The 21,684-nt window shown below is 35.1% G+C and overlaps 1 pseudogene; it reads left to right on the top strand.

Moving 5' to 3' along the window:
* Positions 1-17,036: 17,036 nt before the first annotated feature.
* Positions 17,037-20,963, top strand: LOC133812799 (cytochrome P450 81Q32-like; annotated as a pseudogene).
* Positions 20,964-21,684: the final 721 nt, after the last annotated feature.

A 21,684-nucleotide genomic window follows, 5' to 3' on the forward strand; every position in this document is an offset into this window, starting at 1 on the left:
AGGTTCCTTTACCCCTTTTGAGTAGATTGGGAGTCCCGAGAGTGAGGGATTGATCCCGGGAGTGTGGTTTAGATTGTGAACCATTCATTGATTTACTTTATTAATGGAATATAATTGGTTATGATTAGGTAACCGCTAAGGAATCTAAATGTTGATCGTTCTCAAGGGTCGTTCTTATATTATTTCTCGCTCGAACCAGAGGTAAGAAAACTGCACCCCATATGTGACATGCATGATTATTCTTGAGGCATGTTGATTGTGTAAATGTGGACATGGATTGATTATTGAATGCTTAGCAAATCTTGCTCACTTGTGCATGGTACTGACTCATTAGTTATAATTGGCATAGGTGTCAGTATCAACTGTGAAGTTGTGACTCATTTGTCAGGTTCGGCAGTGGTACTAGGCACTGGTCACATAGAGCTGACTCATTAGTCAGGACAACTTTAGCGTGTTCAATGCAAGCCAATAAAGATTAGATCTAATCGACATCTGCATTGGATGACTCAAAGAACATTAATGCCGGACAAACCTCAAGTTCGATGAATATTATAAGCGCTTGTGTGACTTACCCATCAGTCACTCATCTGTTAAGTTAGAGACTTACCCATCAGTCTCTCATTTGTTTAAGGCTAGTGGCTTACCTAGCAGCCACTCTTCTGTTTAAAGTAGTGACTTGCTTGTCAGTCACTCAGTATGGTTTTCTAGAACCTCAAGTGATATTCACTCATCTGTTTAAGAGCTATAAGCTCTGTGTGATTATAATGATAATCATTTGATAATGTTTATATACAATATTGTGTTTTCTTGCTGGGCTTTGGCTCATGGGTGTTGTGTGGTGTAGGTAAAGGGAAAGAAAAGCTCACCCTGCCCTGAGTGGAGAGCTTAGGTGGTGATGTGTACATATGCGGCCGCTTGACCACCACGACCAAGGAGTTCTCAGAGGAACTAGGGGGTTTACCCTATTTTTGCCACTTAGGTCGGCGGGTTTGTAAATTTGAATCAGTAGTGACCATTTTGCATTATAAACAACTTGTAAATGTTTTGATGAGCTCATGAACAGTTTTATATACTTAATAAAGCATATCCTTTCCTTTTTACTGTTTTTTCCACCTCAGCCTGTTAATAACACTTAGAACACGCTTGTAACCAAAGGACTTGGGTAGCGGGTCAAATTTCTGGTTCACCGTAACTGTTCTGGGGTAGCCAGGGCGTTACATACAATTTCTTGAGATTCCTCACTCCCGTCTTGGATGGTCATCGTCTGCTGCCCGGGTCTTAATTTTCCCTTCATGGAAATGCTGTAGCATTCCCTGGCAGCGAGCTGATCACCTCAGACCGTGCATATCCCCGAGGAAGAGGGGAATTTTAGCATGAGGTTGCAGATGGAGGTTATGGCTTCAAATGCTATCATTGTAGGTCGGCCCAAAATAGCATTGTATGCGGCGGGACAATCGATGACCAAAAATTCGAGGAGTATTGAGACAACCTGGGGTCCCTCTCCCAAGGTGATCACCAGCTCGATTGTTCCTATTGCTGCCGACCCTTCTCCAGAAAATCCATATAGCATCATGGAGGTGGCTTTCAACTCGGTGACAAATAAACCCATCTTTTCCAGCGTAGACCGGAATAGCAGGTTTACTGAGCTCCCATTATCGACCAGTATCCTTCTAACTCTCCGGTTAGCGAGCTGACGGCTATGACCAGGGGGTCGTTATGGGGGAACTGGACGTGATTGGCATCTTCCTCGGTGAATATGATTGGTTGCCTCTCCAGTCGTTGTTGTTTGGGTAGATGCTGCTCTGGGACGAACTCCACTCCGTTATGAGCTTTCAATTCGTTGACATATCTCTTCTGGGCACCTCTGCTCGTGCCGGCTAGATGGGGGCCTCCGGAGATCGTGGAGATCTCTCCTCCTATCACAGGAGGAGGGGTGTCTTGATTTATCCGAGACCCGGGCTGATTTATCGGAGCTTCTGGAGCGGGTTGACTGGTGGGAACTCTATTCCGCGCATACTGAGCCAAAGGCCCGACTCTGATGAGAGTCTCGATCTCATCCTTTAGGTGCCTACAATCGTCAGTGTTTTGGCCAATGTCGTTGTGAAATCGACAAAACTTGGAGGGGTCCTGCTTAGCCTTCTGGTGCTTCAAAGGTTCTGGCTTTTTCCAGGGGAGGCGAGCAGAGTTTGCTAGGAAAATGTTCTCCCTAGTGTTCGTGAGCTCAGTGTAAGTCGCGTAGACTGGCTTAAACTTTTCTACGGGCTTGTTCTTCTTTGGGCCGTGCTGGCTGCCCTTGCTGCTCCCTTTTCTCTTGCCTCCACCTAATTGGTTATTCTGTGTAACGGTTTGGGTTGCTGTCACGACATCCGTTCCCACTCCAGCAGGCTGATCAGAGGCTTGGCTGGTTCCCGCGGCCGATGCTCGCGCCTCCTCCAGGTTTATCCATCCCTGGGCCTTATTTAAGAATTCGTTCACGGTGCTGACACATTTTCTCTGTATCTCTTCCCAGAGTCTGCCTCCAACGAGGATCCCAGTCCTCAAGGCCATAAGCTTGGAGCTATCATCTGCGTCCCTGGCTCGAGCCGCGACGTTTGCGAATCTGCTCAGGAAAGCTTTCAAAGGCTCCTTGGGCTGTTGCTTTACGTTTGCCAGGGTGTCAGCTTTGACGTGGGCAGCCTGAGAAGCTCGGAATGCCCTCTTGAAGTCGGCAGAAAAGGTTTTCCACGAGCTGATGGACTGTTTTTTATTCTGTTTGAACCATTGCTTGGCCGGCCCAGTCAGGGTGGAAGGAAATATTAAACACCTTAGCTCGGGACCAATGTTGTGGGCCATCATCAGGGTGTTGAACATACCCAAATGATTTGACGGGTCCCCGTCTCCATTGAATTTGGACAAGTGAGGCATACGGAAACCAGGCGGATACGCCGTGGCTGCTATGCTGGGGGCGAAGAGCTCGAGTTCGTCCCCCGAGTCGTACTCATCTTTTTCCTTTTCCGATAAGAGCTTCCTCATCAGCTCCTCCATCTGAGCTAGACGCTCCAGGGTTTGGTCCTTACTTCCTTGGTTGTTCTGGGGCAGTTCAACAGCTCCAGCTCCATTGTACGCGTTAGGCGGGTTATTGTCCCTCCTATCTTGAGATAGGCTATGTGAGACATTCCCGCTGTCACGTACTTCCGAAAGAACCTCCCCTTGGTGAGCATGGCTATCATTTCTAGCTGGGTGTCCTCTTTGAGAGTTGAGGCGATCTCAGAGGTCGACCCTCGGGGTGGCCCGAGGGTTTTGAGCCGAACTCAAACGATGGAACAGGTCTTCGCCGGACATGCCACTTCGATGTCTCCCATTCCAGTAACTTCCATTTGAGAAACTCGGAGCCTGCCGTTGAGGGTGAGGGTCTGGGATTTCCCCGCGCTCCCGGCTGCGATGGGAAGGTCCGGCGGAAGGAGGATTTCTTCTGCTACTCCCATGAGCTGGAATGTCTCAGACTGGACGGGGAGGAGATGCGTATCTTATTGGTGACAGGGGATGCCTAACTGGTGACATGATCCTAGTCCCGTCAAGGCGGACTAAGCTAGGTCGCGGTCGCCCCGCTCTACCATTCCCCGCGTCCTGCGCTCTGTGGTCTGACCGTGGTGCCGGACGGCTGGCCGGGGCGGGCTGTTGTCGCGAGCCCTCCTCGGATCTCCTTCGCGAGCTTCCTCGGGCCCTCCTGGGTGCACTCGATGGGGGAACTGAGCTAGGAGTTGAGGTCCGGACCGATCGGCTGAATCGCTGGTCGACCCTAGGAAGTTCCTCAAACACAGTTTCCTGGTGGTGTGTCGTAGGAGTAGAATTCGATGTCGAGGTTCTGGCCGACCGACTGGGCCTGGACCGGTTATCCCGGCGGGACTTATGAGTCCCACTATGCCTCTTTCCGACATTAGCGTCGGTTGTAAGAAGGGGTAACCGGGCCACGACCTCTTCGATCTGCTTGTTTTCTTTCGATAGCTGACTCCTCAACTGTGCATTTTCCATTTCTATCGCTGTGTAGAAATCCGGGTTCGGATTGGGCGGCCGGGGAGCCGAACTTCCAGTGTCGCGTTGGTCCATCGGCTGCTTTCTCGATCGCTACTGAACCTCGGGGTTTTGCTCATCGGACATGGCGGCATGGTGGGCCTCCTGCCCATCATGTTGATCCACTTCATTACCATGCCTCGAGCGAGTAACCACCATGGTTGGGTTTTTGCATTAGCACCAATCTAAATCCTCTCAATGAAAGCACCAAACTGTTGACGTGGTTCTTCGGCAACAGATAATTATACGAATAGACGGGATGGATTAGTGCTAGATGATGAACCGTAATATGTAAATATTTATATTCCAAACTGGTGAAAATAGTATAGGGGGAAGGTTATAACTCCTTTCCTTTTAGGTGGTTCGAAGGTTAAAATCCCTTTAGTCCACCAGTCAATATTATTGATATAACTCTTTGGTATTCCTTACAGGGTGTTTCTTTACAAACTAGACGCCAACCCTTTGCAACGCCCAGGGTCTCCATATTTATAGGGAGAGGACACCTGGGTGTTGGTAGCGAGTTAAATTTATGGTTCACCGTAACTGTTCTGGGGTAACCAGGGCGTTACAGTTACTCTACACTCATGCTCATGCCTACACCTAGCATGTTCAAAATGGTTCAACCTATCTTAACATATTCACTTAGTTCAAGCCTAGTGTGACACTTATCCATGCAAGTTCAAAATGAGTAAAAAAACTATCCTATTTTTATGCTACACGCCCAAGACTAGGTAAGTCTCCACATGGTTCTTCAATTTAACTATATTGCTTAATTAATTAATTCATGAAAAATCCACCTATTAATTCTATAGAGAATTTCGGTATACTAGCTAAATTCAAATACTTTATGACTTATTTTTATGCCACATGTATACTTCTTAAGCTACCATTAAACATGTGTACATTATTCTTTAATAAAAACTTCAAACTATATTCTAATTTAATCTTATACTAAAAATCTCATAAACTGCTAGCTATAATAATTATAATTATTTCTAAGTCATAAGATCATACCTTAAAATAAATAATTTAAAACTCAAAGCAATCTTTTTAAATTCCACCACTCAAGTCATTATTATAAACTATTAAAATGTAACCTAATGTCATAATTAAGAAGCTTATAAGAAAATAATAACCTTGGTTATTACATGAAGTCATGCTTTGCCATCTCATATAGATCAATATGTACCAGTGCATCCACAATTTCTACTGTCTAAATCATTTAACATATGTATATGTATGACATTATATTATTTTATCATTATGTATGTCTTTCACGTGTGAAAAGTTAGAATGGTCCCAAAGTTCCTATAAGGCTTAGTGCATTGATTAGGGGGTCATGAGGGCATTATTGAAATATTATATGATTTAATCGAATATTTATGTGATTATGTGAATTGCATGAGTTATATTATGATATGACTGATGATGCATGTTTAAGTGTATCAAATGTGCATAACATGCCCACTTTTATTTAAAGGGGACATATTTGTAATTTTGACTCGATGAGGGTATAATTATGATTATATTATGTTATATGATTGAGACCACATTATTATGTAGATATATTTTAGATATTCGGCAAGAGTCGGTCCTTTCAAGTAAGATAGCGGTTTAGTCACAAAGAGGATTTATACCCGGCTCGGGGTGAGCCAAGGGGTATTTTGGTAATTTAGTGAGTTATCGGGACTCATTGGAGTATGAGTCGTATTTTGGAAAATATAGTAATATTCCATGTTAAGAAAATATATATGTATTGCCTCAATGGAAATGGTAAGAAAATATTACAACTCTATGCAAAATATTACAAAAGACAAGGATTGATTAAATAAAGTGTTACAACTCTATAACTGAAAAATACAAATAAAAGGAGAAGGAGATGTAAGATGATAGAAATAGAAAGTACAACTCTATTACAAAAAGATACAAGTAAACTAGAAGTGTTTGAACAAAGGAAATAAAATGGTTACAACTTTTAAACAAAAGAACAAGTAAATAGAATAAGAAGAAAAGAAGAAAGAGCAATAGAAGAAAATAAGAACAAGAACCAAAACAATAAACTCTCACTCACACAACCAAAGTGAAGAGTGTTGGGGATCACCAACTTGAACAAGGTTTGAAACATTTGTCCAAAAGCTTATTTCCCCCTAACTCAAGCAATAAGGGATCTCTCACAGATTATAGGAAATGCTTTCTGGAATAATCAAGCCTCAAGGTGTTTCTAGCCAAGTGCTCTAGTGGATAGAAAAGTTGTATCTTACAAGTGAGCATTAGGCTCCTATTTATAGAGTTTAGAGACACCCTTTGAATTTCAAATTCCACCAACCCCCATGGCTGTTACCAATGATTAATTGGGTGTTTTATGGAATTAAAATAGAGATTTGGGAGTTACTTGGCTGTTGGAATCGTTCAAAATTAGATAAAAACCGAAATTGTATGAAGTTGTCAGCCACTAGGGCCGCGACGCATGTTCCAGGCGCCGCGGCCCTCAGTCAAGTTCAGCAACAAATTTTTCAATTTTTTCCAAAACGTTCCAATTTATTCCCACTTGATTTTGTAACTTTCATACACAATATGGGAGTTAAAATCTCATCTCTATCGGCCATTTCTCATATGGCTTTAAGAAATTCATCTCAATATTGTGTAACAACAAATCTACACAATAATGGGTGATATTTTAGGAGTTACAAATTTGTGATGAATTTGTAACATCAAATATGTTACATGTTTGGATATTTCACATATATCCAAATAATGCAACTCTCTATTATATGTTACAATATGTGACACTCTATGTCACATTTATTTAATCTAAAACATTATATTATAAAATAATATAACATTCCACACTTGGCGGAATTAATTGGAAATTTTGAGTTTATGTGGTATTAGAGAGTCGAAATGTCATTTTTGCCCTTGGGGGCTTAGAGGGGAGGATTAAGTGGCAAGGGGTATTTTGGTCTTTTGAGACCATTAAGTACTTAAGCCAAGGAGGAGTTTATCAACTCAGAAAGTAATCTCTCTCTAATCTCACATATTCTCTCATTCTTTAGATAAATAAGTTTTCTCTCCTTTAAGCTCTTGAAGGGAAGCCTTGAATCATAAGTTGAGAAGTGATATTTGGGAAATTGGGAGCTATTAAGAGTACTAACAACTAGAAGGATTCAACCTTGTTGCAAGGGATCAAGAGGTAAGCTCTATTTTTCCTTAGCTTGGTTTCAATTTTTTAGTTCTCATGGGAAAGGGTTTGACTTTGGGTTTTGGTTGAGTTTTAGTTAAGTTTTAAGGTTGTTTATTGTGTTTTTGAGCTGCTGGGACCATTATTATGGTCAAAACTGTGTTTTGGGATGGATTTGGGATCAATTGTGATTTATGAAATCGTTGGTTTTTGAGTTCGCAGGGTCACGCTGTGGCACTGTTCTTGGGGTGCCGCGACCCTCATGAACTTGATCGAGGCAGGGGTGCCTCAAACTGCCTTAGCGCTTGGCGGGTTGCATCGCAACGCGTGTGTAGGGGATTTTGGGCACTCTCTGCCTAGATGCGTGTCGTGACCCTTAGTGGGGAACCTACGGCTCAAAATGGGAAAAAGTCATAAATTAGGTTTTAGGTTATGGGAACCCAAACCTAAGGGCTCGGAAATAGTTTTGCTACCTGCTTTAGTAGAATTCAAGGTCTCGGAGGCTAGGACTTGGTCCGGAAGCCTTCATTGGTTAGTTTCTTGATAGTTATTCCTGGTTATGGTTGTGACTAGGGTGAACTGTTAGGCTCGGGAGGAACGGATTGCACTCGGGGTCGCCATACTCTACTCGCTCAAGACCTGAGGTAAGAAAACTGCATCTGGACTGTGGTTAGGGCTTGAGCCCAGTTATCGAGCATGGTTATAACCATGTTTAGAATGTTTTATTAAACATGTTGATTGCGTTGTGCATACCTGTATTAAGTGATGAATGTTTTTCTGATATATCTGATTGAAAAGCTCGGCTTATAAGTCAAGGGCGGCAACTGCGTGCTGAACGCAGATTGATGTGGTTAGGCCAACCCAGAAGCGTGATATACACTTGAATGACCCTATGGCCACCTAAAAAATAAAATGCAAGATGAGTTGGGCCAACTCTAAGGCTGGTTAGATAGGAATATGGCAATGGCCCCTGGTGTGACTCTATAGTCGCTTATGTGGATTAAATGCACGCACAAGTATGGCTATTACTGTCAGGCATGTTTATTAAGATTCTGTAATGTGTTGATTAACTTCTTATGAGCATGATTGTGTTTTCTTGCTGAGCCTCGGCTCATGGGTGTTATATGGTGCAGGTAAAAGAAATGAAAAGCTGGACCAGCCATGATTTGGAGAGATTCAAAAGCGGAGTGTACATATGTGGCTTGCTCGACCACCATGGTCGAGAGTACTTACTGGAATTAGGGTTGGACCCTGATTTTGCCGCATAGGTCGGCCTTTTATATTCATTTTAGATCTGTAACAGTTTCAAACTCTTTTTGGGGATCCCGTGTAAAGACTTAAACCTTTTTTTTTTAGTAAAATGGCTACTGTTTGACCACAAATTTTAGTACCCAAACCTTGTGTTAGTTTGCTCTTCTTCACAAGAACCCGAGAACATCAATAATCTTTTAATTAAAACCAATAAGCATATACCCACACACATAATCAACGATACTCATAATATATGATCGAGATGAGAAAAAAAAGAAGAATAAGCAAAGCCACAATAACATAGACAAGTACAAAATTTTTCATACACTGGTTAAGGTTGTTTTTCTGCTTGTAGGTTGGTGGAGTGTTGCTCTGACCTTTAGGTGGGGTGGAGATGCTAGGAGGTGGGTAGATATTCTTCTTCGTGTCTAGCATAGATCTTGGTGGATCTCTCTTCTTATGGCCAGTGACTAGTGTGATAAGAATATCATTCTCATTGGTCATGGCTCAGTGGCCCCATTGGTCCTTATTCTCTCTCTTGGTGACAGCAACTTTTTTGATGTGGCAGTGTTGGTGCTCAATGACATCCGTGGTGGGTCAGATCTAGGGTCATCCATGGAATGAGAGGTCGGATATGCTTTTGGCAAAACCATTTCCTTCGATTTCTACTAGATTTTCATTTGTTTACCTTTCTCAATTATGATGTTTACACCTTCTATTACCCTGCCTTACTGATAGAGCTAGTGGTTGTATCATGGTAATTCCTTGGTTCGTAGTATCTTGAACTATAGTGTCGCTTATCATGGATCTTTTGGATCGTGTCTTTAGTCTTTATGTTTTTAGTTTGAATAATAGACTTGTTAATGCCGATTTCTTTTTGGGTAACCTAGTGTATTCATATCTCAATTCGAAGTTCCTACAGGTAGCTACTTTATGTTTTACTAAGAGACATCCCAGTATTGTTATTTAGTCATTCGGAGGTCTCTTTTATTTTTTATTAGTTTTAATAGCAGAAAAGAAATATATTCTCTATTTTATCTGTATATCGCTTATCCCTACGAAATACCAGATGAAATAGAACGATTTTAGAAGGGATATAATGAAATTTTATGATTGGTTCTTCCCATAGAAATGATCCTTTTATTTTTAATTTTTTTTTAAAGATTATTAGCTTTTCATCATTTATTAGGGTTGGTTTGTCATTTCTCTATTTCAAAAGAAAATTTAATTTACTCCACACAATCAGAAAGCTAGTTTGCTTGCACCAAATTAGATTTTTGGTTTGAGTATATATGAATTTTTATGTTGAGCATTGTAATGACTTGGGTAGCTTCCCAATTTTATGTTAGCTAGATTGGCATTTTCTGCTTATAATGGACTTCCAATTAATCCTTTAACAGAAACTTCATTATATAAAAAAGGGTTTATATCTTTTTGGATCCTGTGTTTTGTCCCATTACCTGTTTGGATCCTGTGTTTTGATAAATTATTTTTTGGACCTTATGTTTTGTAAAATGGTTAAAATAGAACCCTAAACTCAATTTTGATGAAGAAAAAATTGAATATAACAACACAACTTTTAAGCAGAATAATTTTATTTTTGTTCTAGTTTGTTAGTTTGGTAAATTATTTGTGATTTTAGTTGAGAAAACATTGACCAAAATCGGGTTTAGGGTTCTATTTTAACCATTTTACAAAACATAGGGTCCAAAAAGCAATTTATCAAAACACAGGGTCCAAACAAGTAATGAGACAAAACACAGGGTCTAAAAAAGTATAAACCCTATAAAAAAAAGAACCTTAGATATTAATTTGGGCATCATCAATTATATATTTGATTTTTTTTTACATATTACCACTAAAGTTTTCTACATTTTCAAAATTATTTTCAATCAATTTTACCTCGATGATTTACGTGATCAACAACCATATTAATTAATTTCTATTTATATATATTAGAGAAAATTACATTTTGGGTAACAAAATATAACAAGATATACAATAATAATACTATTATTTCTAATTACACTTTTAAACTTATATCATACCACAATTACATAAATATTAGAGTACATAGTTTTATTTGGATTGTGTTTAATTATGTGAAGTTAATGATAATTTTGATTTTTTCCACAATTATAATGATTTATTTAAAAAAAAAAGTGATTGAAAATGTAAGTTGACAAGACTTACCTTGATATTCAGTATACACATTAAACAACCTATTTAAAAAAAAACTTTTAGACTCCTCTCATTCATTTCAAAAAACAACCAATTTCTATTGAAATAAAATATTTATTTTATTTTTTTTGTCCATTTCGATTGGTTTTTTATATGCTTTAAAATCAATTTTTTAAAATATATTTTTGTGTATATTTATTTCTAAGCCTTCTGAGTATGTATAAACAAATTTATTTGAATATTTATGAATTATCATCAAAATGTACATAGATTAATAGTTTCATATAAATACGTTTAACTCCAACCAAATACATTAAAACTAAATAGTTTATTTTAGTGATTATTTAATTCTAATGATTTAAATTATGCAAAATAAGTTTATTTCTTATGCACAATTTAATAAAATAAACCAAATCATTTATTTTCTCACATTGTTTAATTTTTGTTATATATACTGTTTTCGTTAAATCATCATATTTATTTTAATTGTAAATAAAATAAAATAAAATATACAAACAAATTTAATTTAGGCATCAAATTTAACAAATTAGTTTATTTTATATTGCTATCTGTGCATCAAACTAATTGGTTATAAATTAAATAAAACCAATTATTTATTATATAATTTTATTGTTCAATTAATAAACAAGTAAATAAACTATATTGTTTAATGTAAGTTAAATTGTCACTAAAATAATCTTTTATGTTTACCTAAGATGCATTCACGTTTTATTTTGTTTTTTTAACAACCAATTTATTCATTTTATTCATTATATATATAACCTAACCACTTCGTTTATTTCATTATGTTAATTTTTAAAAATTGGTCATAAACTTTTTTTAACGGGTTTAGTTGTCATGTTGCATTCCAAAATTATAAACAAAAAATGCTTACAATCATACAAATAATCTTTAATAAATACTTTTGTTTATTTCTTAATGTCACTACCTTCAATGTTTTTGTTTATGATAACATTAAAATTCAGATTTCTATTTGAGTAGATTTGTACATGCTTACAATTATTGAACGTAACACATAATTTTATATTTTTAATTCTATTTAATTTTGTAATATTAGTTGTATTGGTTTTTTTTGTTTGATTATTATTGCATAATATATAATTATATAAGGTAAGATTATCACTACAACAATTACAGACACTAGCGGCGGATGTATTAGCGGCGGACCCAGTCCGCCTGTATTGTGTAGACTATTAGCGGCGGACAAGGTGGTTCGCTGCTAATAATGTTTGAGTATTTAATAATAAATAAATATATGTATTAGCGGCGGACTCACCACTATTAGCGGCGAGTAGTCCGCCTTTAATACACGTAATAAAAAGCCCGGGAAGTTTTTTAATTTTTATTAGCCACGGATATTAGCGGCGAACCACCCGCCGCTAATAATATTAGCGGCGGGTAATCACTTATATTAGCGGCGGATTCCCGCCGCTCATAATATTATTAGTCGCGGACAAAATTTAATAGCGGCGGGACCCGCCGCTAATAATATTATTAGCCGCGGACAAAATTTAATAGCGGTGGGACTCGCCGCTAATACTTTTCGTGTTTAAAACCGCACCGTCTCCTTCTCTCCCAAATCCCTCAGTCGCATTTCTTCTCAAACCGACTGATCCTCCATTTCTCCTCCACCGACTGATCATTCGCAAGTCTCAAAACGTTGTAATGGATGGTTTCAGGTCTCAGGTGCGCATCCTCATTTTCCATTAGAGTTCTCTCCATTTAGAGGTCAGTCCGGTCAATATAATGTATTTCATTTATGGTAGTTTTGGCAAAATGAGTTTCCTGCTATTAATTGTAGTTTCAGCCATTAATGTTGATTTGCTCCACAGATTTTAAATATTTATATTTATATTTTATTTTATTTTTCAAAATTGAATCTGGGACTATAATAAAAAAATTCTAAGTTTTTATTTTGGTGTTTCCGGTTTAGATTCTGATATTTGGGGTTTTGGCTTGTTTTTATTTATATGTGTGTATTTTTGGCCTCTCTGAGTTTCTTATTATCGAGTGATTGTATGCCCAAATGGGTTTATTTCATTTGATGATTTAATTTTCCATTTTCTCTAAAGTTCATTTTTTTTTCTTCATTTCTATACATTTCATGATTAGTTTTTGGTTTGACTGAGTCAGTCAAATGTTGAATTTCAAACACCTGTAGCAACATGGGTTTATTTAGTTGGTGTTTAAGCTACCTCTAAATTGATTTAAATCTATCTTTGATTATATTGTGGGATTTTCTGAACTGATCAAGTTCAACCCAGAAGTTGACAATTATTAACATAAGACTTATAATATATCAAAACGTGCACTAAACTAAAGCTATGTTTATATGCTTCACTTCTTTAGATGATGGTTATTGGTTAAAAAAGATTCAGAGTGAAATGTGTTAAATATAAAATAATACTATGAGCATAAATCTATAAATCAGATTCAAATCAATATAGCATGTTCATACAACAATCCAGGAACGCATTTTATTTAGAGCATTGAATTGAATATATATATAGATGAAACATACCTGACATTGAGTCTCCAATGTTCATCCTTGAATCTCTCACGATCTACATAAAACAATATTAGAAAAGCAATGCAAGAGAGATCTTATGGAAAGCAACCCTTACCAAACCATATACCACTGTATATTTCCCAACAACATATATGTTTTATATATATGTCTCATATGCCTTCTTACCCTAAGAGGTATATTGGGCCTATTGGGCTTATATTATCAGATATGGTGGATTATGATTTAATGGGCCAACCTATAGTCTTTAGGGTGCTACCATGTGCCTCAATTGCAATTAGATTAATATTAACCATCTAATTATGGTCTTTAACTATTTGTAGGCACTCTATAAAATGATTGTGATAATGGAATTATGTTTGTAATTATATTAGTCCATATAAAATTCTAACAAAATATACTCCACCACTTAGGAAAATCATATCATTCGGTTTTAAAATTGAAAGTTAATACTTGTGCTGTTACCGAGTACTGTAACATAAATTTATGTTTATACTAGTAAAAAATAATTTCTTAGAAACACTCTATCCTTTTTCATTAGTAAGAAGAAATAAAGTTTCAAAATTACAAAAATAAGAATTTTTTTACTGTTGAAAACAATAATTTTTTAAATTTTAGTTTGAAATTACATGATTTGAAAATGTTGATTGAAATCTAAAATTACATATATTTAAAATTTTGATTAGTTAATTATTATTTTTAGATAAAATAAAAAATAAAATTATGTGTTCAATTTTTATGAAAAAATTGGGCAGGTAATTTTGGAAATAAGTTTGTAGTACTTTGGAAAGAGATATAAAATCAATCAAATTTTTTGGTAGCTTCCACATGTTTATTATTTTTTAATTAATAAAATCATTTCGAAATACTAAACTAATCAAGTCCTTAATTATTGATTATGAACAGTTTTTGGCCAATTAATTTTTGGACAAAATAATTGTTTACACTTTGGTTCTTAAAAACACAAACGCAAACCAAAATTATTACTTCATGTTGCAGCAGCCATATGTGAGATTATGGTGAGTTTGGGGGCGGGTCGCAGCCACAGCCTCGAGATCAGTTTGGGGACCTCACGCTCGGACGATCATCACAACCACCTTATATTCCTTTACCGCCACAGCCACAGCTGTCGCCCTCACCGCCACAGCCACAACTACAGCCACAGCCGTCGCCCTCACAGCCACACCAAAATGTTGAAGATGAGGACAATTTCAATATTAATCTTAATGATTTTATTTAGTTATTAGTTTATGTATTTGGATTGAATTAATACTGTATTTATTTTTAATGACAATAGCGATATTAGCTAGGTTGATAAATATTAAAACTATTCACATTAATTCTAATGTTAGTTATGTTTAAATGAATTAAATGCTCACTTTGTTAAATTTTATTATGAATTATTTTTAAAAATAATTAAATTTAATAAATATTAATTTATTTCAAATTATTTTTAAATTATATTATAAAAACAATATTAGCGGCGGACTCCGAAGCTAATAATAATGTATCTGACAAAGATATTAGCGGCGGGCTCCGCCGCTAATAATATGATATCAGCGACAGGTGTGTCAGTCTGCTGCTAATAAGCATTAATAACAACAAATAATTAGCGGCGGGTCATTAACGGCAGGTCACCGCCGCTAATACTTATTAGCGGCGGAGGACCCCGCCGCTAGTGCAATCAATTCTTGTAGTGTATGCATGGCTGAAACAACTAAAATGAAAGTTTATTTGTATGTAATTAATATTTATAATTTTGAGCTATCTTTTGTAATATTATTATTATAATAAGAACATATGAAATTATTTATGTACATCATTTTATAATCGAAGTACCCTAATAAATCTTCATCCAAAACTTGAAGATAAATGTACAGAGACATTAGTATTCCTTAAAAAAATAATTATAATTTTGATTAGGTGTGTTACAGTGACTAGTTATCCAAGTTAAATGAACTGACAAGTCAACACTCAGGTTTATAACAAGTGCGTACTCACTGACGCAAACGCAACACTAGTATACGTACTCAATGACGAAAGCTTCCAATTAGGTCAATTTGTATTTAAGTTACAGCTACACAAGTTAATTTTAAGATAATTATGGCTTAAGCATATTGTCACGTGTTCAAATATGCAGATAATTATAGGGCAGGATCTGTTTAATTAACCATATCTCTCACACATTTGAATTTAATAATTATTACGAAGTATTGCTAACTAATTATAAAGTGTTACTTCATGTGATGTTGGATAGCATAATGCGTCAAAGAAGTCGTTTGGTTATTACCATTATTTCTGAAGAGAATTGCTAGGAGGCATTATTGGTGCCCATGTGACATACAGTTATTGGTGTAATCTAATATCATGTCTCACATATTTGAATTTAATAAATATTATGAAGTATCGCTAACCAACTATGAGGTGACATTTGTGTCCACCTTAAGATGTCAAATAACAACACTCAGAAGGTGTTTGGTATGGAGTAAAGTAAATGTGGGAATGAAAATCTAAATCCTTTCCTATGTTTAGTTCAAATTTTAAGAGAGTAAAGTTAATAATTTGTGTGAGCCTCACATATATTTTAAGGGTAAAATGAACCCTTTTGTACACAAAAATTTAATATTACCTCTATCCTAAGAGCATCTACAATACTAGCACTCTCCCATGTTGCCAAAAATATTAAAATATTAATGTTTTTGTATTCTCTTTCTTCCACATAATCAAAATTATTTTTATTAAAATAAAAAACAAGTTGAGCAGTGTTGCCAACTTTTGGCACTCTCTTGGCAATAATTTGATTTTGGGACTCATTTTTCTGATTTGGAACCCACAAATGACTATGGCAACCCTTCTAGCTTCAGTATTAGAATTGCTCTAAGTCTTTCTACACTTTCCAAGACAACTACTATGTCATATTAACCTAACCTAACCTCAACTACTCAAACCTAACCTCCCTCAATTTTTAATATTCCACTCGTTAAAGTTTTATGATTATTAACAACAAACTATATCATATTATTACAGATTTTATAATTACCATTACAAATATATATCATCAAGAATAGTACTATATACGAGGAAGAAAAAGTTAATAATCTTCTTCTTCTAAGAAAATAAATATTTTAGAATAAAGACAAAATGGATACAAGCAAGTCAAAACTAATGGCTCATGTGTCTTGGACTTTATAGCTAGCCGAAGTTCATCTTCATATATGTTCTTACTATTAATATAATATATACATATAAGTGTTCCTATTTTACACCTATTTTACACCAGTAAAAGTAGTTAAGTAGGGTGTTGACACTTAGCAATTCAATATATATATATAAATATATATATGACAATTTTGTATTGGTTTCACTTTAAGCCTTATTGGTAAGGCTTTTAGTGTTTCTTGACCTATATACAGTTTTCGGCGCAATTTTTTTTATGACCGTGTATATTGTAGCTATTTAGAGCATCTTACAAATTTTTAGAAAATTTCGAATAGTTTACCGTACCGAAAACTAAGTTCAAACATGTTAATTTCCACTCGCATAACAAAAATTAGTCACGCGTGCAACAACATGTTTGAACCTAGATTTTGTATGGTAAACTATTCAAAATTTTCTGAAAATTTGCAAGATACTCTAAATAGCTACAATATATACGGTCATAAAAAAATGTACCGAAAACTATTCACGACGAATTGTAAATAATAAAAGCTCAACTATGGTAGGGCTTAAAGGGAAAACCAGAATTCCCATTATATATCTCATGTACATATATATCAACCCACCATAGCTAGATATATAAATATATATATAGCTATATTCATATCCAAATATTAATTGTTCAAAAACTTTGAAACCATGGAAGAAGAGCCACTACTACTTTACATGTCCCTTTCCTTCCTCATCCTCTTAGGGTTCAAGCTCTATTATCCCTTCATTATCCAAACCAAAAAACGACACTACAAAACCCTACCACCGACTCCACCGAACTCACTCCCAATCATCGGCCACCTCCATCTCATCAAACACCCCTTCCACCGAACACTCCACCACTTATCTCGTAAATACGGCGACGTTTTGTTGCTCCACTTCGGCTCCCGCCGCGTGGTGGTGGTATCGTCGCCCTCGGCCGTGGAAGAATGCTTCACCAAAAACGACATCGTTCTGGCCAACCGGCCGCCTCTCCTCGTAGGGAAACACATCGGCTACAACTACACCACCCTCACCCAATCCCCTTACGGCGACCACTGGCGCAACCTCCGCCGCATCGGCGCCATCGAGGTCTTCTCCTCGACCCGTCTCAAGTCGTTCTCGGGGATCAGAAGAGACGAAATCAAACGACTGCTTCGCAAGCTAAACAATAATAATAATGGTGGTAGTGGTGAGTTTGCGAAGGTGGAGATGAAGTCGCTGTTCTCGGAGATGACTTATAACATCATGATGAGAATGCTGGCCGGAAAACGGTACTACGGGGAAGATTTATCGGACGAAGAAGAGGCGAGGCGGTTTAGGAAGATCATGAAGGAGGCTGCAACCTATGGCGGTGCGGCGAATCCCTGGGATTTCTTGCCGGTTCTGAACTGGTTTGGTGGTAAGAATGGTTATGAGAAGAGAGTGAAGAGGCTTGCGATGAGTACAGATGGGTTCTGCAAGGTCTGATCGATGAGCATCGGAGTAAGAGGAGTAGTAGTACTGCTACTATTCCTAGTCAACAAGACGATAGTATGATCAATCATATGCTTTCTTTGCAGGAGTCGCACCCGGATTATTACACTGACCAAATTATCAAAGGCTTTATGTTGGTACGTTATTAGTTAATTATATATATATATATATAAATTAAGAAAAATGGGTTAAATGATTTTTCTCTCTACACTAAATTTGATAATTTTTTTTGAAAAATGACCACTAACTACAATAAAATTCAATTGGTTGTCTAAATTTTTTTAACCAGTTATCTAAAATTTTCAACTCATTTAAAATGTTTGATCACTTGTCTAAAATTTTTACTAGCTATAATTATAAGATGTTATTTTACAAATAATTATTAAAACTAGATTAGAGTACAAAAACTTTAAAAAATAGGTAATTTTGTCAAAATACCCTATATATTAATTATATATATTAAGAGAATTGCTATACCTCAAGGAGTTTTCATAACTTTATTGGTACAATTTAATATCAAATTACACTTATATGAATTTAATAAATATTGTGAGTATCACTAACCAATCATTTAATGCCACCTTATATGTTATTGAGTACCTTAAGGTGCCAAATAACCACACTCATAAATTAATAGTAGTTGTATAAGAGCTAATTATTAATGGTAGACATAAATTATAATAATATTATTTCTTATGATTTGTTATTAAGAAATTTATTTTCATTATATTTTATATGAAATCTAATTATATATATATTTAGAAAATAACTAATAAAAATAAAAAAAAAATTGTCTATATTTTGATTTGTATAAATATTAAAGGGTGATTTTTTTTTTAAAATTTTAAGTTGAAAGAGCGAAATATTGAATTTTTTTAAAATAAAAAGTGAATGAATAAGTAAGAATTTAGAATTAATTATTACATGATTTTTTTTTCAATCACTATAGAAGGATGATCATGTGTATGTATATTATCTTTTGTTTCTTGTATATATTTAATTTAAGTACTACAAGAGAAATTTTTTTTGACCTTATTTGTGGAAAATCTAATGATCATGGCTAAAAAAGAAGAAAAAAACTAGTGGGTGCAAAATGAAAATAAAGACAAAAATAGTGTGAATTATTTTTTTTATAAGAATTAAACTTAATATATATATTTTAAATTAAATTAACAATATATATATCTTAATTGTGATATTTCTATAATAATATAAGTATGTAGTTTTGTAATAAAAATGAAGGCAATTACTTATATATATAATTTATCACGTATATTCTTTGATTCGACCGCTTATTATTAATATTTGCGATGTGTTTTTGATTTTTTTTTAAATGGATGTGTTTAAAAGTAAGTGTTTTTTTAATCATATATGGTTTCAAACTCAAAGTCGGTCAAGATATATTTTCATGCCCCGATATAATGTAAAACCTGACGAAAAAGTATACATATATATAATATAGGGGATATATATCTACATGATACCACTTTGGTACTACCATTTAACTATTTTGATACTTAAATAAATTTTTTTAATGTCGGTGTAGATTATTATTATTTAAGATATTTTATAAATTTTCAAAGAACTTCGAAATAGTTAACAGTATCGAAAACAAATTTCGATCAGTTGAATTTTTCTTGTGCATACAAAAAATTAGACATGTGTATAACAATTCAAAATTTCTTGCGCAAATAAAATTTAACTATTTAAATATTATTTTCGACACTATAAACTATTCAGAATTTATTAAAAAATTACAACTTAAATGACTATAATATACACACCTTAATACCTACTAACGGCACAAGTGCATATATTTATATATATGAATGAGAAAACTGATAGTTATTAGACATAGATTTTAGGTTTATACTTTTTTGGACCCTATGTTTTTTTCCATTATCTATTTGGACCCTGTGTTTTGACAAATTATTTTTTGGACCCTATATTTTGTAAAATAGTTAAAATAGAACCCTAAGCTTAATTTTGATGAAGAAAAAATTAAATATAACAATCCAATTTTTAAGCATAATGATTTTATTTTTGTTATGAATTGTTAGTTTGGTAAATTATTTGTGATTTTAGTTGAGAAAACATTGACCAAAATCAGGATTAGGGTTATATTTTAACTATTTTACAAAACATAGGGTCCAAAAAATAATTTATTAAAATACAGGTCCAAATAGGTAATGAAAAAAATACAGTGTCCAAAAAAAGTATAAACCCTAGATTTTATATATATACACGAGAATATCCGATGTAAATGATATAATAACTCTTACTCTCTAATTTTTCAGGTATTGTTTCTAGCTGGGACTGACACATCATCGGTGATATTAGAATGGGCAATGTCCAATCTACTTAACCATCCACACATTCTCAAAAAAGCCAAATCAGAGATTGATGATCAAGTTGGACAACACCATTTGATGGATGAACAAGATCTTTCCAAACTTCCATACCTTCAGAGCATTATTTCCGAGACCTTACGACTCTACCCAGCAGCTCCACTGCTCCTTCCTCACTACTCATCAGAAGATTGCACTATTAAAGGATTTGACATTCCACGTGGCACAATCTTATTAATTAATGCATGGGCTATACATAGAGATCCTAAGATTTGGGGTGATAATGCTGAGAGTTTTAAGCCCGAGAGGTTCGACCTCGCGGGTGGGGACGAAGGTGGTGGACTTGTCAACAAGCTAATGCCTTTTGGATTGGGAAGAAGGGCTTGTCCTGGATCGGGCTTGGCCCAACGTGTAATTGGCTTGGCTTTGGGGTGTGATACAGTGCTTTGAGTGGGAAATGGTCAGTGAAGAAAAAATCAACATGAGTGAAGGCAGAGGTCTCACAATGCCGAAAGCTATTCCATTAGAAGCTATGTGCAAACCACGTCCTATCATGAACTCGGTTCTATGTGACTCTATTCATGATATTTAATTATAAAAAAGAGTTTAATATGCAAATTTTCATTGCTACTATGTTGAATATTATATATCAATAATAAGTTGAAGGTCGTGACTTGGTTCGTTGTCTAAAAGTATGTATTTGTAAAGTTTATATGAAATTAATAAAAGTGAAAACTTTCTATAATTGATGGATTATGTTATTATTGAATAATATATATATATGGATGGATTATGTTATTGTTGAATAATATATATGAATATTAGAAAATTTGTAAGTTAGTTAAAGTAACTATGATATTAGTATAAACGAGTTATATACGAGAGGATTAACAACCTAGTAGATAATGAACCAAATTGTGTTGGGATTTATGCCCTTAATAAAATTATATTTCTCATGTAACATATTTTTATTATCAATAAAATAAGTAGATTTCATTTTGTTTATCCAATCGCATTGTTCGCTTGTTTTATTACATGTTTATTCAATTAATACAAACATTTATAAAATCTCGAACATATATAGATAGTTACAATTATAGTGACTAGGTCACAGTGGATTATAGTTGTAATTATATGTTCAAAAGAATGAGTTCTAAGATTAAATCAGTGCATTGGATTTTCACTGATTTAGTAATCTACGATATGATCTACTTACACATTCGAGGCATGATGTCTTGTCCAAGGCATTGACCAAAAGTAGATAAAATCGGATGTATTTGGTTACATCAAACTAGGACCGATATTGACTATTGATAGTTACATAAGTATCGCTGTTATTAAATCTAATTAATGTCACAACGATAATCATAGGTCAAGTCAATCTTAATTCTGAGTGATAATATTGTGCTGATTATATTATTTAAATATTTTGATTTGTTCGTTACCAGCTTACCCTACGCTTTAGC

The sequence above is a fragment of the Humulus lupulus genome, chromosome 1, assembly GCF_963169125.1.
Source record: "Humulus lupulus chromosome 1, drHumLupu1.1, whole genome shotgun sequence".
NCBI lineage: Eukaryota > Viridiplantae > Streptophyta > Magnoliopsida > Rosales > Cannabaceae > Humulus > Humulus lupulus.